Source organism: Pithys albifrons, chromosome 4, assembly GCF_047495875.1.
Source record: "Pithys albifrons albifrons isolate INPA30051 chromosome 4, PitAlb_v1, whole genome shotgun sequence".
Taxonomy (NCBI): domain Eukaryota; kingdom Metazoa; phylum Chordata; class Aves; order Passeriformes; family Thamnophilidae; genus Pithys; species Pithys albifrons.
In genome coordinates, this window is record NC_092461.1 from 54,609,847 (window position 1) to 54,637,563 (window position 27,717).

The window sequence follows — 27,717 nt, forward strand, 5'->3', positions numbered from 1 at the left end:
TAGGCGACAGCCACTCCTTGCAAATGTTTTCATGAGAACGTGTGCTGGTTTAAAGGTGAACCAGCAGGGGAAATGAACTCACCACGAGAGAGATTATAAGTCAGACCTAAAATTTAATAATAATATTACAATAACAACACTGACACACAAGGGAGATTGCTTTCAACTCACAAAACCCCAGCAGTATAACCCAGTGTACTGGGGCACAAACCCAAGGGGGTTTGTTTGCCCTTGTGCTGAGACCCCTGTGGTTCCCCAAAGTCCAGAGCAAAAGGAAAAGAAAAACCTGTTGGTGCAGGCGAGGGCTGTGGTCTGGGCGAGAGCGGTGATCTCCTCCTGTCAAGGTCCTGCTGCTGCTCTGGATCCAATGAGAAGTTCCCGAGGTTTCTTACCCACCACTTATGTACCCTCAGGGAGTACTCAGTCCCTCCCCCTGGGCGGGGACTCACACAATGGGTGATTAACTCTGGGAGCCAGGGAGTGTTGAACTGTTGATGGCCCATTAGCAGCTCCGCCCCCTCAGGCTGGGTGTGAAAGTGATAATGGCTCCCTGGGCAGCTGCTGCTAATAGCCCATTGACCTTGGGGAATGAATAGAGGGGGTAGAATACACAGCTTTGATCACCCCCACACAGGGTTAGCTGGTCCCTCCTGCTGAACTAGGACAGAACGTCTCAACTGCCTTCCTGATCTCTGGACATGGACCTCAAAACATCGGGATGAGATAATACAAACACTGGACTTGTGAGAGATAGGCTTTTAACCAATTAGAAGTTCTAGGGTGTTGGGGTGAGACCTTTTTAGCCAATAAGATGTACCTCTAACCCCATATAAACCGTGTGCTGTGTGAAATAAAATGTCTACACTATAAACTTCATAAGCTTGTTGGTGAAGTCCTTTCTCTCCGCGAAAGTTTGTTTACTTTATGTGAAGACATCAGTCCTGACCTACAGTAACTGCACTTTTCTAACTCATTGTCTTTTGTCTCTCAGCTGGGCCAAGTTTGCAGCTAATACATCTGTATGGGCAAGCATTCATCAGGGGTCAGACCAAGCCTATAATTATCATTGTCCACTGTTGCTGCAAGAAGCCAGTAGAAATGAAGCACATCAGGCCACTGAACATTTTAACCCTCTGATCTGTAGTTACTCTAGTCAGGAACTAAGTTGTGATTTAAAATCTGCCTCAGTGTCAGAAATGAATGATTTCTTCAGATGCTTTCTAAGAATCCATAGATGTTCAGAAGAGCTTTGCTCCAGCAAACCACTTGCACTGAAATGCAGACTTTAAGTTAAATAAGTACCTACAAGTCTGCTGAATAAAGGCTGAAAGTAGTGCTATGCATGTTTTTTGAATTCAGTCTTTTGTAAATTCTAGTGAAAATTCCACTGTATAGTCCCTGTATTTCAAACAAGGTAACTCTGTACAATTGAACTAAACTACCTGATTTTTCAAAAAGTAATGTGAAATTCAGTGTCAGTGATGTCTTTGGTCCTAGACACTGATCATATAGAATCTTCTCTGTTCCAAGCAGCATATCAGCTTGCTTGCATTCAGAATCTTTAAGGAGAATCTTTAATTAAATCTGAGAAAAAATCATACCTTTCTTATGATGAACATCTGCCAAACCGCGATGTTCTGTTGCAGCTGGGCTTGGCTTCCTGGCTGGTTGTGATCACAAGGGAAGCTGGAGTTTTCCCTGAACTGCTTGGGGTGTTTGACTTTGTTCCAAATGGATATCAGACACCACCACTCAGGGTGAATCCCAGCTGCCTATCAGATCTCAGAGCATCAGGAATAATGTCAACAGAGAAAACACAATCATGAAATAAAAAGCAAACAAACGGGATCAAGAGTTCAAAACAAATGGCTTTGCTCTTAATGCAGGGAGGTGAAGACATCTACTATTTAATATTCATGTTGCATTTTAATAAAGCAACGGTACATTAAGAGTCCAACTGCGAAAGTTTATGATTTTATCTTAATTAAGTCAATGTGTATGTTTTAACAACTAAAAAACAAGGGTGGCATTCATTCATTTTTTATTATCACCTTCAGGCTTCTCTTTGTTCTTTCCCTCCTTTTTATTCTGTCTCAAGTTCTAACTCCCATGTAAACTCTGATAGATTATGTCAGTGCACAATGGAGGGCTGCTGACATGTTGCTATCTGCATTCATCCTATGTTGCTCTGTCTCTTCTATTATCAGAATAGAGATTGAGGGCCAATGAGCACCAAGGAATGTACACAAAGCTTGGCAGTGTTAAGTATTCATGTTCAGCTAGAACTTGATATTGACAGACCAGAACATAAATCAGGGATGAAAAGAGGAAAAAGGAAAGAGAAATGGAAAGGGAAATGGAAAGTGAAGGGGAAGGGGAAAGGGAAAAGTGGAGAAAGAGGGAAAGAGAAAACAGGGAAAAGAGGGAAAAGAAGAAAATGAGGGAAAAGAGGGAAAAGATGGAAAGGGAGAGGGAAAAGAGTGGGGAGGGAAGGAAAAGGAAGGGAAGAGAAAGAAAGGGAAGGGAAAAGAAAAAGGAAAAAAGGAACAAGGAAAGAAAAGAAAAAAGAGAAAAGAAAAGAAAAAAAGAAAAAAGAAAAGAAAAGAGAAAGAAAAAGAAAAGAAAAGAAAAGAAAAGAAAAGAAAAGAAAAGAAAAGAAAAGAAAAGAAAAGAAAAGAAAAGAAAAAGGAAAAAAGAAAAGAAAAAAGAAAGAAAAGAGAAAAGAGAACCCCCCCAAAATATAGAGCCAGCCAGGGATATAAGCAAGTTGCCTGTATATGGTGTGTTTCTAAAATTTTGCATTTATGTCACTAGTATTCTTGTGTGATTAATGAGATCATTACTGTATCAGTAGTTCAACTTATTGGCTAGGATAAGTATGTTGCTTTTTGCTGTGGAGAATCTTAAGGTTTAAATTTCTTTTACTGTTATGGATGGCAAAATATAATTCCCTGTTACCATCTCAAGGGTTTACCTCCAAGTCTGTGTGAGACATAATTTTTCTTTCTGAGTTTTCTGCAGTGAACAGACTGAACAGACTCTTGCTCCCACAGTACACCTAAAATATTTTCAGGTATTGGCATCTTACTACCAAAATCCACCTGATATTCTTCTGTAGGAAGAAGAATATTTTACAGCTGTGGGAGAGACATGGTATGATTCCTGAGAGTGCTGGTTTGGCCAAAGTAAAGGAAACTTAATCCAGTGTTTGTGTATCAAATGAAAATGGAAAAGGGTCTCTTGCATGCTGGCCAAGATTCATGGTTTCATTGTTACATGCATTCCATCTGAATTAGACAGTCAAACATTTTTCCATGCTGTATAATACTCAGTGCAAGTAGCGTTTTAATTTCCAAAGTGTGCCTTATAAACATTAACCAAGTAAGCCGTATAATATGCTTGTGGGATGATTAACTGTGTATTACTATCTTATTTTGCTAATACCTAAATTAAAGACTAAGTCCTGAGGCAATTTACCCCAGACTGAGCATTAGCAGTATTAGGAACCATTCTCACAATCAATCACACGTGGGTTGAATATACCCTCTGAGACATTCCAATGCTGACTGCAACTCAGAGAGCTATGATGAAGCACTCAAAGCACAGAAAGTGTGCCAAAAAGGAACAAAGTTAGGAGCAGGCAGTTCTGACACAGCCTGGTTCATAGCTAAGCCCACTCAGGCTTAAAAAAACCAATGAATTTTGTGCATTCTCCAGAGAGATTCAGTCCAAGTTTCATACTTTGAAACATTAGTCATATACCCACAGCAGCAGACTCCACAAAAATTGAGTTGGCATTGGCTTTTTCCTGCTGTTGCTTCCTCTTCTACACAACACTCCAGTGACTCATATACTTAAGAACCTTGTGCTAAGCCAGTCGTCAAATGAGAGTCCCAGATACAATGTCCTCCTTCACCTCACATGATTGAAACCAATGTTTTCTGGAAGACTGCCTTGGCCAAAGGTAACTGGCAGTCCTGAAGGAGGAAAGACTACACTTGTCTTTCTGGATCCATAATAAAACTAAAGAAAAAATACATTCTTTGTGCATAAAGCAATAAAAGACAGCTGTCTTTTATTGGTGGAAGATCCCATGGAAAATTAACTTAAAGGTCAAATAGTTGATGTTCAGATCCACACTATTTTTGATCATGCTAGTGGAAATAAAAGTTATAAATCTTTCTAAGATGAAAGGTTAATTCTTATCACTGCTTTTTCTGCTGATGCAAAGTTTCTATGCAGACACATAGCTCAAAGACCTCCTGCACAGCATCACCTAGTGCTGTCTTCCAGGCCAGCACTGCTGATGAAACAGGACAGTATCAGTGAGACATCCTCATCACTGCTAATTTGATGTTTGCAAAAGTTTTGTCAAAGGATTAATTTTAAATTGATTTTGTAATAATTTTCCATAGGGTATTGAAAGCTTATTGACATTAAAGATTGTCTCCTACAGCTGATTCTGCTAACCAATTTTTAAATATGTACTTTTGGAGGGCAGGTATCCGGGGAAAAGAAGAAAGTAATAGGCCCGGGTGAAAGATAATTAATGTTCATTATTAAGTGTGTTACAACACCGCCTTTGTGTTTGAACCAGTACACATTTGGCTGTGTAGAATGCTTGACTACTGGATAGGTTCTTACTAAGAAATCAAGTTAAAAATTCCTTCCTCTGATCAGAACTTATTTAAGATTATTTATTTATTAGTTCAGTTATTCATGATAAACCAGAGTTCTTCAATTCCTAAATGAATTGTATTTTCCACAGCTGTAATCTGCTTTAGATATCTGTGACATACTGAGCCAGGACTCACTGCTGCTTTGGCAATGAAGTGCTGCATCAAAAACTCTCAGGAAATTCATTTCAGAGGTGCCAACTCTCACCACTGTCTGTACACAGAGCCAAAGTGCTTCAGTAGAGACTCAGTCTCCCGCTCTGCACATGTAACTAGGCTGAACACCTCATCCTACTCAGGATTCACAGCACAGAGCCCTCATCTGAAGGGGATTTGTGGAGGAACAGCTTTTTGCAGGTTAACTTGAAGCCCAAGGCAGTGGCAGTTCAGGTTTTATGTGGGTACTCATGAGAAGATATATGTCTGCTGGTGCCTTCTTCTTTTTCCTTGGGTATGGTGTGGCAGTAGGTCTGTCCTCTGAGTGAGTGCAGAACTTCTTCACCAAGGGAGACGGATTATCCAGCCATATAGGAAGAATTCACTATCTAAGCAGCTACACTTCATAGCTGTCAAGGAAAAAGCTGGACACAAGAGTGCCATAGGCCAGATCTGACTAATGGCCCATGAATTGGATTATACATGCCCTGATAAACAAAATTCTAAGCAAGAAATTGAGGAATACGTATTCTTGGCTTGAGGAGCAGAGCTGTAAGATTATGCTGTAACCTCTAGGGAAGCAGTCTCCAGCTTCCTTCTCCTGATTGAAGCCAATTTCTGTACAGAAAGTGACACAAAATTTATGGAACCTGAGAAATAGGGAGACGGACTTTAATTCAACAGCTTGTTTATGGAGCATTACCTGGCACCACAGGCAAGCCAGATTCATTCTCTGCTCCAAGAACTCTGTATGAATTCTGTCTTGGATCAGGTACACAAAGAGCAGAGGGAGTAGAGATTACCCAACCTGTTAGCTGTTCAGCTACTTAGCAGAACACTAAAATTTCTTTTCTGAGATTATTACTATCATGTGTAGCAGAAATAAAAGTTTGGCAGTTTTCTTTCACTTTCAGGTGTGTTATGCTGAATTCATCACACCCGAATAACTATCCCCAGAATTACTGTATATTCTCATCTTCTCTGCAGAAAATGTGAGACTGAGCAGCAGTACATGGAATATACGTATAAAAAGGCTGGATATATGTATAGACCTACTGGAGAGGCCTTTTAAAATAACTGCAATGATTGCAAGACAAAGAGTTACTCATCCTCCTCACACCCTGAGAGAACTGCAGTTGTGGGAGGGAGGCACTAAGGATAAAATACCTATGTGTGTGTGAGCGTGTGTGAGCATAAGGCTGATTTTATGGTCTTGTCCATGTCCTGGGACAGGAAGCCCAGTCTTTCATCTCTTCTACTCTACTTTTCACCCCATCTTTGATTTCTTAGCAGCCACGCTTAGAGGTTTCCATTTCCTCTGTGCTGCTTCTTTCTCCACTCCTTTTGTTCTCGGATCTTGATCAATCCTTCTACTTCCCTGACAATGGGAAGTACTTCCCTGGTCTGAAAGGTGCAAAGGTATAAAGCAAGGGACAAGAAGAGTGACATCTAGGGAAGGGTCTGTCATCATAGTCTCTATATCTCATACATAATTTGCTGCTCTAGGCTCTCATGCTAATAATTCCGATTTTGTTTAAGGATGCAAGTTATCTGTTCATTTGTTTGTAGATCATAGTATTTTTATTTAGTAAATTATGTGAGTTTCAACTCTGCATGTAATGATATGGGGCTGGAAAAGTTAAAGCCTATCAAATGATGAAAGACATATCTAGTTGGCTGTAAGGTGAAAGTCTAGGGATAGTTATAAAATTCTCAGAGTTCTCATTTTGGCTCTATTACTCTCTGTGCTCTGTACTTCAGAATATAACCTACTTTGTCTCTGCTGTTTTTACAATGTTAGTAATATTTCCTTACTTTACAAAGGGATTGTTGAGAATCAAATCTTTAACGTTTAGTGGTCCTTGCATATGCACTGTCAAATACTAATGAGTTGTTTTGACATAGTCCTTATGAATTTAGTATTATTGGAATCTTTATTATTAACATTAAAGGAATTATTTTCAAGAAAGTATTTTTATTACGTGTTCTATTAAAAATAATGTAATAATTAGTGAAATGTAATGGAAATGAATGATTTGGGAATTAATATTTCATTTTTCTGCACTTCTGGTGTTTGATGTCTGATTCTGATGCTGAAAAATGTTTGGTTTGTTTGGGTTTTTTTTCTGCAGACTTCAGTCTAAAAGGCTGAAGTCTCACTTATATGTATTTTTTACTCTTGTGCAAGAAGAGATGAATTGTAACACAACAAAGCAAATTAGGATGCATTATACATCCTAAGAAGCTAATTTGAATAATCACATCGCTTGATCAAAATTTCATTAAAATCGGTGGGAGTCTTAAATGGATTAACTTATATGGGTTTTTAAATTGGGTCTTTGGTATCTTTTCTGCTAGATATTTGAATTGTACTTCCTGTGTGAAGTCAAGAGGTAGAAGACAGTTAAGAACTCTGAGTCAAAGAGAAGGAAAATTCAAAGGGAAAAGATCTGTTGACTGAAGGCTCAGAAGCTGCTTAAGAATTAACACAATTGTTGTCTGCTCTTGAGGAAAATAAATGTTAACACAATTTAGTGTTTCATGTCTATCCTCAAAGATTCCTCAGATGTATGAGGTTTACTGAGCAATGAAAAGAATAATTTACAATTGGGCTATGGGAGATGTTTGGTGCTGACCACTCCCTGAAGATCTGAATGGACAGGATTGCCAAACTTGAAATTGTATGACCACAGGTATGAGTCTTCCATGAGGTGATTATAGGTTACGTTCTGGAAGATGAAGGAGGCTGAACATTGGATCATCTCTACTTTTTACATTTGTCCATATACTACTTCCTTTCTCTAAGGACCATGATGCATATTCTGTATTGATGGGAATCATCCCAATCTTTTGGGGCTCTTGAATAAGAATAAACAATGTGGAGTAGAAAAAATGTGTTGTCAGCAACTATCAAAATTAATTCCATGATATTTTTTTAATCCAAAAGAATTTGGCTTATGGTGTGCTGCTTTGTACATGAGATTTTTGTCATTCTGAAATGAAAGATTGAGGAACCCAACAAACAGGAGCTGGCTATACAAAAGTAAGAAAAGAAGTTTGAGAAGGAAATTATTTGAATGCCAGACGCAAAAAATCTACAACACATAAAATTTCCTTTCTCCACTGTACGTGATCATATTACTGGGTTCAGCCTATACCTGCTTTTCACTGTCCTTAATTTCAATTATAATATGCTCCTTTGTGTTGCACCATTTATTGCTAAATGAATCTAGTTTTAAGGATGTGCATGCAGCCAATTTATTCATTAGATATATTGTAGTAGAACTGAATAAAAGGTTTTATTATCAATCTCCTTAATTTCTAGATAGGATTTAGTGGAAATCAATATTAGAGAAAGCATAATTGCTAAATCTTCTTAAATTAATAGACTCATTCATTAAGACCCCCAAAAATACTTAGTTGGTATTTCTTGTGACTTTCTCTAATTAATTAGCAAGTAGAAAATGATAGTGAGCAGAACAGCTTTTGGCAATCATATGGTGGAATCTGAAGACCAATCTTGAGGAAGAATTAATTTGGATATGTATATACAGTATTTCACTCAAAAATTGATTATGGGAGAATGCACTGTATAAGAAGACAAATGGTAGCTGTATGCTGATGGTCGGCAAAAAATCCTGTGCTCAGGAGATGGTTTTTAGCAGTTCAAGCTGGGACATGTACCCATATGTAGACACTAATGAATAGCAGTCAGTTTTAAAAGCTTTGGAATTAAATATAGTGCAATCTATCTGTAGGAAAGTGCATGGCATGTATACAGCATTTGTGAGATTTTCATTTGTGCCTAACTAGACAAGTTTTCTGGGCAAGAAACAAAGACAAAAAGCACTAAAAGAGTACGGAAGAGAAAAGCAAATAATGAAAGTGCCTATAGTCAGGTGTGCTCTCTAGAACATGAAGATTTTACTTTGTCCCAGAATGAAACTATTGAGGAAAAGAAATACTCATGAGTGCAGTTGCTACTTTACTGTCAGCCACTATTGACTGCTGTGGGCTTCAGAAGTGACTGGTCATCTCCTCCACAGAACCTGTTTGTGATAGCTCAGTGGAGTTTAGACTGAGCCTGGAGTTTACGATGTCACAACACATGTTGGTAGAAAAAAACCTTGCTGCTACCAGACTTCTAAGTTACACTACTTTTACCTTTAAGCTATCTAAATAAAGGTAAGAAATGTACAATGAACCCCCTAGAAATAGTCTGCTGAAGGCAAGTTTCTGATCTCTGGCTTTGGCTCAAGTCAGGGACTTTTTTTTTTTTGCATTTCCAGCATGGTTTCATACTTTGTACTTTTAATGAGTGTAAGTTATGCTTACTGTGGCTGTGTCTAATGACTGAGCAACAAAATGTGCACATGAGGGCTCAGGTAGTGGGCATGAATGTTTTTGGTTCCCTCACACTTGCCAGACAAGTGGTAAAAGATAATATTATGCACTCCCATCTTAAAAAGCCTCTTCATGTTTCTCCTGTCTGGGATGGTTACAGAGAAACTGCAACTGCTGCCAGGTGTACTGGGCCTCTGTGCCGTCCTTGCTGTGCTGTTGAGCTATACATTCCCTAGGTAGTATTTTTATTGTTTTCCCTACAAACTAACAAGGTGAAATGCTATTACAGCCCATGATCTGAGACAAAACATCTTGTAGAGGAGAAGAAATCACTTCTAGCAAGAGGGCAGAATTTCATCACAGTTAGCAGAAATATTGGTATCTGACTAGGAACAGTGACATTGAAATAATGTGGCTACATTTTGATGAACTGCCTTGGGATAACACAATTTCAAAAGTCTTGAAACACACCAAACATTACATTGACTAAGAAAGAACACGTCTGAGGAACTGTATATCACCTTTACCGTGGTGCCCATCTTTGAAAAAAATTATAACTGTGTTAGAGATTGGCTTAAAAATGTTTGTTCTCCACTACACATTGGACAAGTTCAATCTGTGGGGCCAAGGACATCTCCTGAATATATCCTGTGACAAGAGTCAGATATCATAGGCTGTCTCCTACAATCTCTTTCTTCTTGAAAGAAAACCTGGTAGCATTGGCTACCGGGGAAAGGATTAATATAACTGGGGGTCAAGACTGCAGGATACTTCATGGATTATACCTGTGCTGCGTTTCAGATACCATCTTTGATTCTCCAAATTACATCACTGCTTAAACACTCTTTTTCCAATGGGCCTACTAAAACCAGTCACTGAACAGTTTAGTTTAGCAGGTGATTATGCTTTGACAATACAGAGGGAACTCAGGTTTGCCTAATATGACAGACACATGCCATTGTTTTTGAGTCACTTGATTTCCTTTCAAAATGTTTCATCTTTTTTGTCTGACCACAGGTTTGATATTTATTATTTACTCTTTCAACATGGTATTGTTTTTCTGTTTGGGTTAAATACTGATTACTCATTTCTTATTTTTCCAAATTTTATTCTTTCTAAGAAACTGCTAATTTTAATGCACAGCAACTCTCTTCACACACCAGATTGATTTTTTTTTGTAATTGAATCTGGATGGAGCTAGTATTAGTACTCATGTTTTGGTGTATGCCTCATGAATCTTGAAGGCTCTTTTAATGGACACACACACCAAGATCCTTTCCATTTCAACTGAAATGACTTCTGGGAACCTGTGTCTAAGTACTTGCCACAGCTCAAACATAAAGTGAACGAAAATCCCCAAAGCAACATCAGCACTAAAATTCTGAGAAGTATGCAACAGTGTGAGATAGTAATGGAAGAGCAGAAGGACTGTTTCAGCTAAGACTACCTTTTCGGTGTTACACTGGATCAGTACGATTTTTTAAAATCATGCTGATTTTATATTTTGCTTCAGAATTCTTCTTTGGACATGTGAAACTGAACTGAGCACTTGTGCATCCTTTTCAGAATGGTGGCAACATGTTTTTTTCATAACTATCTATAGCTTTGTTGCTTTAAAGAAATGCCTGAGGTGGAATACATTTACACTTGGGAGTGCCACCTTCCTCAGATTGCACCAGATTCTCATGATGTGATTTATTGAACTGCAGATCTGAGCCAGTACTTCTGCCATGAATGATACTGCATTAGACATTTAGCATCATAAATGTTCTGTTGCTGATTTTTTGATCAGTGACCATCAGTGTAACTGTTCTAAATTGCGTCTCCTTAGCAAAACCTTCACACAGATCAAAGTATCAAAAAATACCATGTCCAATTCCTTTGTGTGTTTTTGTATTTCCTTTCATGCCATCTGAGAGTCCACCAATGTTGGAGCTGTAATGAATCTTATATCTACTCCTTTTTTCTTATACTTTTCTGGCATTAAGGTTTACCCATAAACTGATGAGAAAAAAAGAGAGGAAAAAAAAGATATTGATTATTTGATTCATCAAAAGATAGTACTTCCTCTCTTTTTTTGCTTTTCAGTCTTTAAGTAATATATAAATTTCTTATACATTAATATAAAAATTGTCTCATTCTATAGCTAATAAGCACGAGCAAAACACATTTCCTTTAGAAATAAAATTCTACAGACCTTACACTACATAAAGAAGGTATTTTGCATTTTTCTATTGTTACCATTGTCTCCAGATACAATTATAGACTTGTGCCATTCTCTTAACTAACTCTTCATTACTTCCTTTGCAAATAGTTCCAGCAAGATTATCTGAAATTGTGCTGGCATTTAGGTATCAAAGACTGCTAAACAAATCAGACTACGCAGTGTTGAAGCTTAACAGACTTTGAACAGAGGTAAGAAAACCTTCTAAAAATGTATATATATATATATACACGTATATGTTAAAAATGTTGAAAACCAAAATCTCTCCTGAGGAACATGGTGTTTAGAATGTCTTCAAAAATGTGGTTTATACATTTAAAAATCCATCCAAATACAGGAGTTAATCCTGTTTATAGTTTTGTGGAAGTGTAGAAGTCTAGGCTTCAGATAATGCTCAAGAAGGTGTTGCTAGAAGGAGGCAAAATTTAATGCCCAGTTTATTTGTTCGATATATTTTGGGCTAAGCTGAATAGAAAGGACAAAAAAACAAGCCAGACAAAAGAGCTTCCTAATTTCCCTGGGAGCCAGAAATTCGGAGAAAATTTTGTGCCAGAAAATGTTAACATGCTATTTCAGAGATGACTACTGGTGTGAGTATGCTCACTGAAATTGAAATTCCTGTCAGTTGCCCCTTTTATGCTATTTGTAGAAGTAAACTTGACAAGAACAGTGATCTCTCTAAGCAGTAGCCACGGGCCATGTGGTTTGTGTCTCTAGTTAAATCTTGACTCTGTGGTAAACCTCTGGCATGGCTAAGTGCACCCATGTAATTGATGCTGGGGCTCTCACAAACCAGCCCTTGGAGATGCTGGATAGGCAGAGACAGAAACCTCAGTATCCTGGCCTTGAAGCAGTCTATGTGGAGCTCTGTCTGAAAAACACCAGGCTAACAACATGAGAGAAGGGACATCAAGATCTCCAGGTCTGTAACCTGAGTACAGACAGCTCACCAGCTCTGTTGGGAGCTATAGGTACCAGAAGATGGCTTGGGAATGGGAAAACTGAAAACACCATACTGTTATCTCAGTGCAGTGCAGTGTAGATCTGTCTGAACACCTGGGATACTAAGGCAGTCCAGGAAACTGTGGGAAAACTGCCTTGCTCTGTCTCAGCTTTTGTTAAACAATATACTTTTGATAAAGCATGCTGGGCTAAGAATATTTTCCCATGAAATTTATTTAATTAGAAAATAGATAACCAGATGTAATTATAACATCAAAAAAACCCCTTTTATGGAATGGAAAAGCACCAAGGTCTGGTCAACAAAACATACAGGTTGTATTATTGAACACTGAAGTTCTCAACATTTAAAGTAAGAACTTTGAAATTCTGAAGGTTTTTTAATAGATATTTCTTATCGAAATAGGTAGAAATTTTGAGCCAAAATCTGGCCTTGAAATTCCAGACATCTAGGACTTGGCAGTGCTGCTGAGAATACATACTTTTGTAAACAACAGGCAGACCTTGCAGCTTAAATCACCTCTAAAAATGCCAGAACACTAAAACACTCAGGTTTCTCAGTCAGAAATGAGGAAGAGGTATGTGTCTCTCAGAATGAGTTTCTCCCAAAGAATTAGGAACTAAATCAGGCCACAGAAAGATACTTGATTTTACTTAGCAACCTTAACTCAAAATACTTTCATACAATTGGCTATGCTCCAAAATAGGAGCTCACTGACAGAGGATTGACTCAGGTTGTGCAAAATTTGGCTTCAATTCCTTCCTCTCCTATTTGAATTTCTCACTGGTTTTCTAAGTGACTTCTGAGATATGGTTTCAGTTTTTTCAGCATCTCCTGGTAAAACTCACAGAACAAGCAAGGGAGCACAACTCTCCATCTGGGTAGTGTAAGTGGTCATGGCCAAGATGGGACACCTGGATTGCAGTCAGCCTAGAATAAAATATTGGCAGTAATACAAGTGTATACTTGAGTAACCAGAAATTTAGGAATAAGGAGTGAAACTTGTCTTATGCACTTTTTAGCAATGATATAACCACTGAATACTTGGTAAAGTTAGGGGAAGGAAAAATACTATCAGCCTTTTTGGAGAGGCTGTTCTTCAGTATTTGTCATCTGCAAGACCTATTATGTCATGTTCTGCAACTGACATGACTATGAATCCTAGCAATTAATTTAGTAACCTGGCAGTGTCAGGAGGTCTGGGCTATCTGCTCAGCAGTATAAAGGATTAGGATGTGCTAGGTGTATCCCAAAGTACCCCTGGAAAGAGTTTATCAGTGAACACTTATGGCCATTTAGCCTTTATGCTGACAAACGGATGATCCACAAATGGTGAACCAGGATATTACATACTCATCAGTCTAACTTCAGTCTCTGGGAAAGTCATGGAATGATAGTCCCTTGTCGGGTCTATCACAAGTCAGAGGAAGTGCACAACTGTGTCAAAATAGCATGGATTCAACCAAAGGCAGAACATGCTTGACAAACCTGATTGCCTTCTGTGACAAAGTAACCTGCTTGGTCAATGTGAGGTGAGCAGTGGGCATTGTCTACCTGGATTTTTCCAAGGCTTTCAATACAGTTTCCCACAGTCTTCTCCTGGAGAAACTGATGCATTGCAGTCAACCTCTTTCTTTCTGTAGGATTATGAGTATGCTTTTTGAAAACATTATATCCCTACTTTGTACTACATGAATACCTCTCTCTTTTGTGAACTAAAAACTTGTCTTGTTCCCTTAGAGGATCAAAATGAGGCTTTTAAGCAATTCCTAATGAATTCTAGCATTATTTCCTTGAAAACACACTTGTGGATGAGAACAACAAAACCATATTGAAGACATGTTAATTTTCTGCATGTGCCCCTGGAGTCTATTGCCCAAGAACAAGGAACAGTAAAGTGTTTCTAAAAGCTTGTGGAATACTCGTTTAATGTAATATTAATAACATAGTTACTGCCTTCTGAAAAATTAAAAATTAAAATATGCATGTAGGGTGGTGAATGCAATAGCTATGTGAAAACTATGTAGTTCACAATTGTTAAATTTTCATGACAAAGAATCTAATTAAGATTTAGCCTAAAGTGAAATTACAATAAAGGGAGAATTAGATTTATCATTGAACTGGAGTTTATGATCCTAAGCCACAATGTAATACCGTATCTTTGTGCATTCAGGAAAAACTCATTATGTGAAAATTTGGTTATGTTAATATATTTACACATGCATTTTCAAAAAGCTGCTAATTGTTTACTGAAATTATTACTATGTGAACAGTAGTCAACTGTTTCCAATGGATCAAAAAACTGAAAATATTGAGAATATTTAAAATATGCCTCCACAATAGAATTCTCCAATATTCCCAACTAAGAATGAGAATCATGTACAAGTTGGAAAAGCATACTGAATTTAGTAACAGTATGGACTGTGTGTTTTTTGTTTAAATGACATCATTTTTAAATTGGAAAAGAACATGACTGACTGATGGTAAGAGTTTTTGGTGGTTTTGAGTGGAAATGTAAACTCTTGTTTGTCTTTCTGTTCGAGAGACGGTGCTATGAGGCCACAGAATGTACTCAAAGGTTTCCACAGAAGAAGAAAACCTTGAGAAGAGACAGGGACACCTGTCCTTGATGTTTCATTAATATCTTGGGAGATGGAATGGAAGGAGTTCTTATGAAATCTGCCCTTTGCCCTGATCTGAGGCAGGTGTAAGTATGCTGCAGAACTAGAAATCAGAATATCCTAACAACCAAAAAATGATAAAGGAAAAAGAGGAAATGGAGTGTAATTCAAAGAAAACCAGGTTCAAATTCTAGTTTAGGAAAAAATTTATGTCAATATCAGCAATGAGAGTGATTAGGTAAGTAAATGATGCTGTCCTTGCAAATTTAGTCTCTCGTAGAACAGACTGGCCATGAGTTAACGGAACCGTGTTGCTATCAAGACAACAAAGAAATGGGGTAGGACTCAAAGCACATTAAATGTACACAATGTAAGCCAGCTCTGCCCAGCAATGTTAGACCTCTGCTAGAGCTCTGTGTCCAGATGCCTGTTAACTGAGCATCCAACACAAACCATCAATGACATGTTGAGATCTAACAAACACTACCTCTGAGAAGGAGCTGAAGGGCCTGGGGCTGTTTAGTCTTGACAAGATTAAGCAGAAAAATGATAATGGTTTACAAGTATTTAAAATGTCAGCTGCAAAGAATTTTTTCACAATGTCTGGTGTTGAATTAGACAAGATATAATAGCTTTTAATCTGGGTGAATCAATATGAAAAATTTTCTAAATGGCAAAATCAGTGAAGATTTGTCTGATTGAGAAGGGGAATATGGAGAAATATTCCTCATTGTCTATTTTTAAGGACTTTCATCAGTAGTATTGCAGGCATACTGTCCTGAAAAGGAAGAATGGACTCTCTTGGAGTCACTTCTAGTTCAAATTTTGCAAATGTCTGAAACTGTTAGGAATAACAACTCTCACACAGATTTATGTTAGAACGCAAGCTAAAAATGATCCATCCTTGATTCTTTCATGCCTGGGATGCTTGAGACTTGCATTTTTATATTTCCATGTTTAGCATGAAATCCTCAAGTGATTATAGATCCCCTGATAAAGAAGGACTACCAGGGAAAATATTGTATAATTTGTGATAAATTCCTATGGCCAATCTGCACTAAGTGAAAAAGTGGTGCATACATTGTGGCTTTAGAATCAGGCTTCCTTCACATTTGGCCAATTGAGTCACTTTAAGCAATAAACTCATTTTCCAAGGAAAGATCTAGTTAGAAGGAATGTCTGAAAAAGTAAGGGAAAAATAAATCAAATGTCTACCCTTTAAAGTAATTTCCAAGTACAGAAAAAAAATAACCATTTAGACTTATGCATACAAAAAGAATGATTCTACCTTGATGCCTTTTGTTCCCTATTGGAGACATTTCTGTCACTTTATTTCTCTAACACATGTTGATAAGGTGATGAGTCCATATGCAGAGTTAATTGCAAAAAAGTTCCGCAGAACAACTCTACCCAGTAGAAGAATCTCTGCAGTCTCTACAAAGAAAGAAGTATTTTCCTTACAGCTACAACTTACAAGATTTGAAAGGGTAAGAAAAGGAGTAATCCACTCCAATATTTCAGGTCTCTGGTATGTGCAATTCTCTGAATCAACAAATCCTGAAAAAACCCAGGGAATAAAGCTGTGCATATGTAGAGTGACCCTCTTTTTAACATGAAATGAGCAGATCAACCTGCAGGGAATGAGTGATTATCCATGGATGAATTAGCTCTCTGAGCAGGTCTGAATCAACATACTATCAAGGTTTAGACATATACAAAATATTTCAGAGAGATGTGGTATGCATATACCAATAAAACCAATGTTATTTTGGTTTCAGGAAAGAAAATATCACTGTGCTTCTAAACATAATCCTATTAATTTCTGATGATTTTTTAAAAAAACTAATTTAGATAACAGTCCCATTTTTATGGTGCTGGCTTAATGGGGAAAGAAGCTAATGAGTTTAATATGGAAAATTATTTTTGAGCTCTATAGTTTTATCTATTCACCTGCTGAATACCTGTCTCCATTAGCTGATTCATTTTATTCAAGTGATTTCCCAAATCCTTACCTGCTAGAAGGGCCCACAACTATTCAGTGTCATTTAGGAATTTCATCCTGTCATTGCTCATTCTCATATGGAGAATTTTATTCCAAATTTATAAAGGATGAACACTGATTGAAGCAATGGACTTAGCAGAGTAGGTCATTTGTCCATGATGACAAAGACAGTCTGCAGCAGAACACAGTATGGTAATACATATCTTCCAAATTATTTTAGTTAGAATCCAAAATTTATACAGCAATGAGCAAAACCATTCCTAACAATGTGAATGAACACTATGTTAATAAATGCAATTGAATTCTGACCTATGATGTGATTAATGCAAATTGGAATGAATAATTTAATATATAATGTGAGCATTCTCCTAATGCAAGAAGCAGGACTTCATGAAGTTCAAAGAAGAAGCAGATTAGAATTAGTCAAAAGTATTATTTAACATGATTAATATCTAGTCAGACCTACTCACTGGTGCAAGAAATAATGACCAAGAAATGAGTAGGATTTGAAAACTAATTATATGGTAATGAAAGGCTCAACTAAACGTCTCTTTGCATATGCAAATAAGCTCCCCATTGTCAGAATTTTGGGGAATCCCATATCCTATATTTATATCCCAAGGGATAGTCTGAAACTTGGACTAGCTTTTGAAACATACTGACTAGTGGATGCCACAGATTGAAACAGTGACATAGGCCTCTTGTGAACTGACACAGCTCGTACTTCCACTTGGTGGCAGTACTCCCAACATATAATTTACACCTAAATTTTGTGGTTAATCAAGGCACCTTCTTTTATATACTTCTCTAGCCCTGGATCACAGTAAATTTCTAAAAGAATAAGTTTATAGACATCACTTTTTCTAAATTGATACAGAAATGCAGTGTGATATCATCTCCTGATGGATTTAGAACCTAATATAATGACATTCTTCTTTTATTTTCTATTATTGAACATGCATGATACATAAGGATATGTAAGGATTACTAAGAGAGTATTTGAACTGAAAACAGCATTTTAGTTTAAGACCTAACATATTCAAAATTTTATGTGGCTTGTGTTATTTGATTCCCAATAACATATTTCAGATTGGCATTTCAGGTTGATTGCTGTTGAAAACAAGGAATGAGTTGGCAAGGCAGTATTTATACCTTTTCTTCCTTAATTTCAGAGGGTTTATATGTATTTGTCATATTTGTCAATACTCTTAGTTTTCTGATATTTTAAATTCTGAGAAAGTCCAGGGAATTAAACAGTATCATGTGTCATTGTCAGTGTTGGTATATCAGTGTGCTCTCCTGCATGGCAGTGGGCTGCCCAGATAAATCTTCCCTTGAGTAGGGAAGAGGAGGGGTTCCTATGTTTCTCGAGGTCACTCCTGAAGTTTAAGAGAATCCTTATCACATCAGATATTTGGTAAGTATATTGTTATCAAGCATGCTGACTCTTTGAAGTCTTAGACAGGTGATGCAAAGGTTTGTTTGTCTGGAATTAAGTCTGAGTAGAGCTGCACCTAACCTCTGCTCTGAGAGGGAATTTAGAAAACAATAGGGTCCTCTCTGAACCTCATGACTCAACAGAAGGATCTCCTCGAGACTTTTGTGTGTCCCTGTCCGTATGCAGTAAATGATCAAGAGTACATCACCATTGAATCTTGTTAAAACGCTGTAGCATTTGCTATTGAACTTTGTTATATCATTTAAGTTTATTGTTCCTTCCCTCTTGTAAGTGAAGTGCGCAACTTCATTGGCAACAGTTGGCTATGACAAGGAAGGCAGATTTAAATGTTAGTTTGCTGTGAATATCCATCTCCCTTGTAGGTAGCAAGGAAAAAAACCTTTCAAATTATATCTGCAAAAGAGGGAAAGCGGCAACTGAGTCAACAGTTTGAACTGAAAGTCCATGAGATATAAGAAATAGAAATGTGTTCCCCACACTTGTGAGACAATATAATTACTTACATCAAGTTGCAAGCTGTGGTTTCTACACACTCCCACCTTCAGATCCACAGCCTGATGCAGTGTCACTCATTCAAGCACATGCCATACTTCTCTATCATATAGGACAATTTCTGCTTAGTTTTCCACTGAAGAGATTTAATGAGTGACCCACTTTATGATATTCCTCTGTAAGAATTCCTTTGTGTATATCTTCTTCAATATGTCCCAGATGGTTTAGTATCAGAACATGGTAGAAACTGATGGGAGCAGATGTGACCTAGAAAACTTCCAAATCAAGTAAGTGGAGAAATACATTTGCTTGTGTTATTTATTTATTTTCTTGTTGACTTAGAAAAGCTAATCAAAATAGCAATAGTTGTAAGTATTACTTTATGAGTAACAGAATTGGTAAAAGATTTTCTGGAAAAAGGAAAATACTGGTTAGGAAAGAACATAGATTTCAGAATACTTCAGCATCTTCCCCTTTAATATCTTTACTGCTCAGAGACTGAATATCTGCACCCTCCAGAGATGCAGGCAATGAAAATCTTGTTATTAATGTGAATGCCTTTGTCACTACAGGCATTTTTCATCATCTTATAAGGAAAACTCATTTCCATACTCAGTCTTTGCAGCTTAGCCTCTGCCTTCCTTACCTGTACACTGAAGGCTTTAAGTTGACCCAGGTGGGAGCAACTAGGTCTCTTAGCACAAACTTCTACAAAACGTGTTGTTTACAGCTTGAATAGTACAACTTTGTGCCATTAGAACATGGCTAGGTGAGTGTCCTGCAGGCAAAGTTACTCACACACCTAACATCAGTGTCCTAAGGGCTGTTCACTGCTAACCATTTGGTGTGATTTATATCTACCTGTACTATGCAGTGAAAGAAGTTACTTACCTCCCAGAAGTACTGAGAAAAGAGCCCATTAGCCTAGTCTCTGAATTTTCAGACAATTGAGTTTAAAGAAATCCCACTGTCTACTTTCATGGCCACTAACATTCTACAATATTTTTTCCTTTTTTGACAGCATGTACATTTTTTAGGAAATACATAAAGCTCTTCCTGAGTTGCATGCTTTGAGTTCTCATTAAAATAGCCTGGCATTCCTCAAATTACTTTTTTTATTTAATTCAATAACTGAAATTACTAGTTTTAAAGATTAAGACTAAGACCTTTGTCTTTGAATAGTGTGATTTAAAAAAAATCAATAAGACATCTAGTGACTCTGCAATGTTTTAACTGCAAATACTATGAATAAATCTTTAGCACAGCAAAAAATCTACTGTAGTGGTGACAGTTTTAATTCCATGACTAGATTGCGAGGAACATTAGCTCTTGGAGAAACTCAGCTTTGGCTCCAACATTTTGGTGGTAAATGTGTCTTACTGCAAGAGGCAAAATGAAATACTTTCTCAGAAAAATAAACATCTTGAAACATTGCGTGACTCACGAGAGCACAAGTGGGAGTTAGAACTCTTCCCCTTTGTAGTGCTGCTGTGACTCCAAAAGGGCAGCTGAAAGCTGTTTGGTGAAAATGATCTTGGACATCTTGGTAGAATTCTTATAATGGTTTGAAGTAATTTAAAATGGCTGTGTTGCTGTTGCTGACAGCATAAGGGGAAGAAAAAGATGCTATTTTGCCAGTTACCCAACTTCAAGAATAAAAGGCATTGCAGTACCCTTTTCTTTTGAGCTGATTCTGAACAGAAGACCTCATTGATTAGCTTGATTCATGCTGTCTTTATATTCTCTTCTCCGGAGAAGTGTACACTTGGCTTTGCAGCACTTCATGAGCTTTATTTTTACCACCTTAGTATAAATACTGTCCTGTCCAACTTGACAAGATGCTTTAGTGTGGTATTTCTGAGACTTAAGGAAAGGAAGCATATTTACACCTTCCATAAAAAAATGTCTTGCAAGTTCCCACCCAAACCCAATCTTTCTGAGTATTCTGCCATAAGAAATAGATACTTGCAAGAAACCCTAATCATCAATCCAAGATTTAAGAATTTGTGGATTGCTTTTAAGATTGCTAGTAGGTATACGTAAATACTGAAAGATAAGTATCTTATTTTTGCCCTATTTCTCCCTGAATTATCCCTCAACGCAAAAAATACAATCTGAAACAAATTTTCCAATACAGAAAAGGCAGTGTTTCATCACTGCAACCAATATAGAATAGATTCTGGAAAAACAGTGGAATCAAAGCTTTGGCCAGACTTTAAGGGATCAGGGGTAAAATAAAAAGTCTCAAATTATATGCTTCTCTTTATATTAAACTGTGAAGACATCCTTAAGAAATGAAAAAATAATCAGTTTACACTTTTATTTCCTTGCTTAAGGCTAAGCTATGTTGAGCTCTTTGTAGTTAAGGGATGGGAGCATTTTTTTTTCAATGAGTTGGGTCTTCTGAGAGGCATCTGTCTTCGCAACACCATGATGTTGTCAGGAATGCTCTACTGAGTTCTGTGGTCCCTGATGTATTACCATGTGGCTCACTAGTTCTGCCTGTAATACCCCTGAAACCACTGCTAGTAAGCAGGACTGAGAATGTACCTTTGTTTTACTGTTATACCAATAACAGAACAATCTGAGGCAAATGGATTATTACTGCTTTTAAAGAAAGAAATCTATTCTGTAGTTTCAGTTGGTGAAAATGTCCAAGGACTGAGAACAAATTCTTTGCATTCCACGGAATGTTTAAAGATTTGTTCAGAAAAACAGAACTTGATTCCTTCCATAAGCTTGCAGGAAGCCATAAGGAAAATAGATTGGCAGATAATTCTGCTAAATAGAAAGATCTATGAATGTGTGATTTACAGGCACAACATGGTTATTTTGTCAATACCTGTCAAACCATATGCAATGATGAAATAGGTATCTACCTTTGCAGCATTCACAGAATTTCTACTTCAAACACTATCACTAAATAACACTGATCAACAGTCTGCAACAAATTTAACAGCTGTGCTGAAGAACTTAAAAGTAAAAGTTATAATATGCTGAAGGAAGAGAACAGGTGAAATCAGAGGTACCACATTGCCATTTGATTGTAAAAGTGACCATGGTCAGATTAAAGAGAAAAAAACCCCTTTCATGACCTCTGGTAATTTGACTCAGAAAAAAGCCCTCACCTGGCCCTAAGTTTGCAGTCCGGCTTAGTTCTGGAAATCACAATAGGGCATGTACATCAACTGAATGAACATAATGCATTAGTAGCATTGGTAAACTCTATATGCCCTGCATAGCTGTGGTCAGTCTCCAGAGCTTTGGAGAAAGAGAAAACTCCTCTAAAGAAACTGACCTATGCACTAAAGGCAGAGAAGAGCAAATCCTGTCTAGGCCCATAAGAAGACTGATATTAACCATGCAACATGGGAAATAATATAAAACATAGGACAGACAAAACATCTTTTTTTAATCATGTTTGGCAGCATTAGCACTACTGAAATCCAGGGGTTCAGTGTGGCTATTGCTAACCATCTACACACAACTTCACTATGACAGAACCACTCTCAAAAGCTGTCTGTTCTGCATTGATGTTGTGCTCTCACATATCAGGCACTGCTCTGAGGAGACAATGGCTCAGGTCTCAGGTGCCAAACAGCTGCCTTAGACAGTGATGGTGGGCTGGGAAGAGCTCCATGGTGACCCCAGACAATGCTTCCATCTCTACAGCTCCCTGGATATGGCAAAACCCATTGGTCTGCTACTCTCCCAGGTAGTTAAATCAAGAATCAAGTGCACAGCAACATAAATCAAGTCCCCCTGCCAGAAGTGATGCATAATTAGAAAAGTGGATGTCTCTTTGCAGCCAGTGTGGCTCAGGCACAGGATTAAAAGTTTCTCCCAAAATGAGGTAGATATAATAATATGCTAATTTTATAATATGCTAATTTTTCAATCAAATGCTTAAGAAGAGAAATAAATAAAAAATTCATACATTTAAATACAAAGGTCTCTAAAGGGGTATAAGTTTGGAAAAAGGTGTATTAGTGTGTTGCCAATCCTGTTTTTCCCCCAAATTGTATTGGCTTTTTTTCTGAAATAATCAATCTCATAACTGACTGTACTTTCTTGCTGCTTGCTATTTTCACTCTGTTCGCTTCTGATCAAATCTCATAGGCATAGATCCATAGTGAACTTGAGTGCAGTCTTTCTTATGTACCCCCTTCAGCCTCAGCTTTGGATTCCAGGTCTACGGTCTGAGCTGAGCTATAGAGCCTGACTGCTCTTATGGTGAACATTAGGCTACGGTATGCTTTTGCCAGACAGGCTAATTCAACCAGTCCAGCTGGGTTTAGCACCTGTTATCCATTTTCCTCGAGGAACTGAGAACTGGTGTGATTAGTCTCGCTTGAAAAGGCAGCATTGTCAAAATACCAGCCATGTCAGTTGCCATTGGAAAGATTGCCTCAGGGTAAAATAGTTTAATGCAACAAATACCCCTAACCACATATCTAGCCATGTGCTTCCCTACATTAGCTCCACATTTAATTTTGTATGCTTCAGTTTATTTCCAGTTAGGCCTACTTGCTGCTATCCCAGTATGTGTGCTGGTTGTGTATGAGGCTCTGATGCCAGCACACTTGCATGTTACTTTTTTCCTTCCTGAGGCTAGGATGCTTAATACTAAACAGTGCCTCATAAAAACACATACAATAACTCCAGCTTTCTATGGATGAATTTCAACTGGTTATTTTTGTTGGTTTTCCTATGGCTTTAGTATTAAGTCTGGGTTTGCTCCCAGATGTAGATAAAATAGCCAGTTGCTTTCAGCAACAAATTGCTGGCAAAAAGGAGAGGGGGGAGAGAGATCAGTAAAATCACTACAGTCAAAGTTCTCTTTAGCTGACACCACCAATGCAGCTGGTGAATGGCACTACTCTGAATTTTGACACTTAGAATGTCCTAAGCAGTGGGCCAACCACTATATTAACTTTTTTGAAGTAGTTTATTACAATTTTCTTATCTCTGTTTTATTTCTTGACAATTTTGTCCTTTCTGATCCCCTTTAACTCTGTTGTTTATATTCTAATATGGAGTACTAAAGAGAAGTGTGTATCATTACATGAACTTTCAACACTTTGTGAGGCATCTAGAGCCTGACAAAGTGGCTGCAAACAAAGTATATACATAATAGATACCTATAATATATATATGTATATATGTGTATATATTGTATATGCCTTAACTGTAGTTATGCACCAGCAGCATGATGTCCTGCAAGCTTAATCTGAAAGATATTAATCTGTAATGGGGAATATTTTATTAGAAAGAAAAATGTTGTTTCTGAATGACAGCCTAATTGCTTTCTGAAGCATTTAGGTGTTTTTTAAAAATCTTCACTCCAAATGTCAGTTAAGCAGAACACTCTTCAGCCAGTGAAACCTGAAATGAGTTCACTTCTAAATAGTCATGTTACAATTTAATTCAAATGCACATAAAGCCCTGATCCATCAAGGCACTTAAACATATGTTGAAGTCAATGGGATTATCCATTCATTAAAATTTAAGCATATGTTTAAATACTTTGGTGCACTAGATTACCCTGCATTTTTTCTCTCATGTTGGCCAAAATTTTGCCTTTATCACTCTGCTTTAATTTCCAATCTCTTCCTATTTCTTCTCACTGGAGATTATTAGCTTTCAATTACTCTGTCTGAAATTTTCTTTAGGGTTGGTATATTTATTTCAATATATCAAAACCTCCACCTTTTCTGCAGGCCTTGCTGCTGTGTGTCTGACATCAGTGTTCACTGAGCTAGTGATCAGCACTGTTAGCTGGCTCCTCACACTGTTTGTGATTCTGTGATTCTGTGTTGTAAGCACCCACCCTGTCTGTGCTCATGCTGCAGGATGCTCCGGCAGCACCTCAGCTCCATGCTGCCCTACCACTGCTCTCTTTCTGAGGGTAGCTGTTGAGGGCTTTCAGCACTGCACTTGCTGCTGTCAGTTGTTGTTCTGCTGTTTCTTTTCCTTGCTGGTACATTTCTTCTTAATGAAGAAGAGTTTATATATTTAAGGGTCAGACCCCATGTAAGAGATGAGGGCTACTCCCATGCTATCCAGCTATCCATGGTGAGGCACTTTTGTTAATGACCAAACTACATGAAAACTTTAAACTTACATGACTGCCCTAGGAATCTTTGGATTTCTGCCATTCTATAAATGCCCTACTGCTTCATATGTTGATTTGCTCATCATGTCTTTGAATATTTACATCTCATTTCCATTTTCTTCACAAGACACACAGACATTCTGTTACAAGATATCAAAATCAGGCTAAAGATCAAAGCATGGAGATGAAGAATTTAGAAATTCTTGGAGATTTAATTTGAGGTCCTCAGATTTATTTCTATGCAGTGCAGACTTAGAAAAAATATTTTTAGTGTGTGCCTTGTAAAACAAATTTCTTAAGCTGGTGAATAACCCCAGTAAATAAATTAAATCTATATCACGAAGCCAGAAAATATGAAGCTTAGTAAGACACATTAAGCCTGCAGTGAAAAGCTGACCTTTACAAAATTTATGAAAAAAATGTCCAGTGACTCCAACCCAAGAGAAAGACTTCCACAGTTGCCTTTGAGAGATAACCTCGTCCACTTTATTGATGGTACTGAGGTGATGAAGCAGGACTGGGGCAGTACAGTGTGGAGAATCATGAGGTTACCACCTTGATGGCTAGGTACCTACTGTAGGTCATTTATGTTAACTGACACAGGGGAATTGTCTGTCAGAAGGAAACATCAAATACAAAAAAGGAAAAACAATGACTCTCTTCAAACTGAGCTACTGGAGTTCATGACCCACACACTATTTTCAAAAAAATAGTTATGCTAAATGAGAGTTGCATTTCACACTGGTTTGAGGACAGACAGGCAAGGGAAATAATATCACAGCTGTATTAAAGTTGTCTTCAGTTTACATTGCCTTCAGTACAGCATATCAGCCTAGGAAAGTTCAACATCAATCCTCACATGAGTTTTTGCTTGATTAAAAAGCTATATGTTGTATAAGGGAAAAAAGAAAGGAGCAATTCTGAGTGTGGCATTTCTCACAGTTGACTTTAAGGACTAAACTCAGGTTTCTACATCTGAACTGGTTGTGTAGGCTTCCAGCATAGGCAACAGAATTTTTATTAGTACAATCAGTGGAGTTTAGGGTATGATTCATGTGACAAAATGTAGGCGTCTTCTTTCAGCTGAGATAAACTATATCCTGGGTGGAAATTCTGGGAAACCTGCGAGTGAATGGCTCAGATGTAAACACCTGTGTTGCAAACACTCACATCCAGTCAGGTGTTGACTGTCCCAGTTGACATGGATAGAATGTAGAAGATTTCACGAGAGAATGTTGCATAACTGTGCAATATGTGGTCAGATACTGGTAGGGAAAAAACAAAGAAAGGGACAGAGAAGAAAACACAGTGTTTCATCAGTGATTCAAAGATAACAAAGATGCATCACAGATTGGAGGTATAAGTGAGTGCAAGTCAGATTCCTTGACTGACTAAGAGTAGAGTCAGCTTGAAGGTAAAAAAAAAAAATAAAGAGAGAAAGTTTCAAGAAGGCAGTGTGTCAGTTTTTCTTCTAATCATATTCAACAGACAGCATGAGTGTCAGTAACTGAGGGACTAGGGGAAAGGTTGAGCAAAGCATTGCTGATGGAAGACAAAATAATGAGGTCCCCTCTGGGGTCCATATTTTGACCACTTCTATTTTGTATCTTCATTAACAGCATAGATCTAGGAGTTGATTGGACTCTCAGAAAGTTTGCAGATGACTCCACTTTGTGGTGCAGTTGACACACCTGAAGAGTGGGATGCCACCCAGAGCAACCCTGACAAGCTTGAGAAGTGGGTTCATGAGAATTTCTTGAATTTTAACAAGACCAAGTGAAAGGTGCTGCACCTGGGTTGGGGCAACCCCCAGTATCAATACAGGCTGGGGAATGAACAGATCGAAAACAGTCATGAGGAGATGGACTTGGTGTGCTGGTGGGTGAGAGGCTGCACATGAGCTGGCAATGTGCTCTTGTAGCCCAGAAAGCCAAATGTGTCCTGACCTACATCAATTGCAGCAGGTTGAAGGAGATGATTCTGCCTCTCTGCTCTGCTTTTATGTGACCCCACCTTGAGTAAAACATTCAGCTCTGAGTACCCCGGTACAGGAAGGACATTGATCTGTTGGAGCGAGTCCAGAGGAAGGCCACAAAGATAGAGCGATGGAGCAACTCCCCTATGAGGAAAGGCTGAGAGAACTGGGATTGTTCAGCCTGGAAAGGAGAAGGCTTTGGGATGACCTAGTTGCAACCTTCCAGCACCTGAAGGGAGCTTACAAGAAAAATGGAGAGAAACTTTTAAAAAGAGCATGTAGTGACATGACAAAGGAAAACATATTCAAACTGAAAGGGAATAGGTTTAGATGAGATATTAGGAAGAAATTATTTACTGTGAGGGTGGTCAGGCACTGAGACAGGTTGCCCAGAGAAGTTGTGAATGCCCCATATTTGGAAATGTTGAAGGCCAGGTTAGATGGAACTCTGAGTAACCTGGCTAGTGAAAAGTGTCCCCGACAATGGCAGAGGAGTTGAAACTAGATGGTCTTTAAGGTTCCTACCAACTCAAGACATTCTATGATTCTATGAAAAGTCATGGAATGCATAAACAGAAGAATTCTGGGTTTGGGAAGAAGGATTACAAAGGGAAGAGCAGACATGGCCAGAAAGCCAGCTGACACGAATACTGCAGGAGGAGGATTCTTTGGAGATAAGGGACAGTTTATTC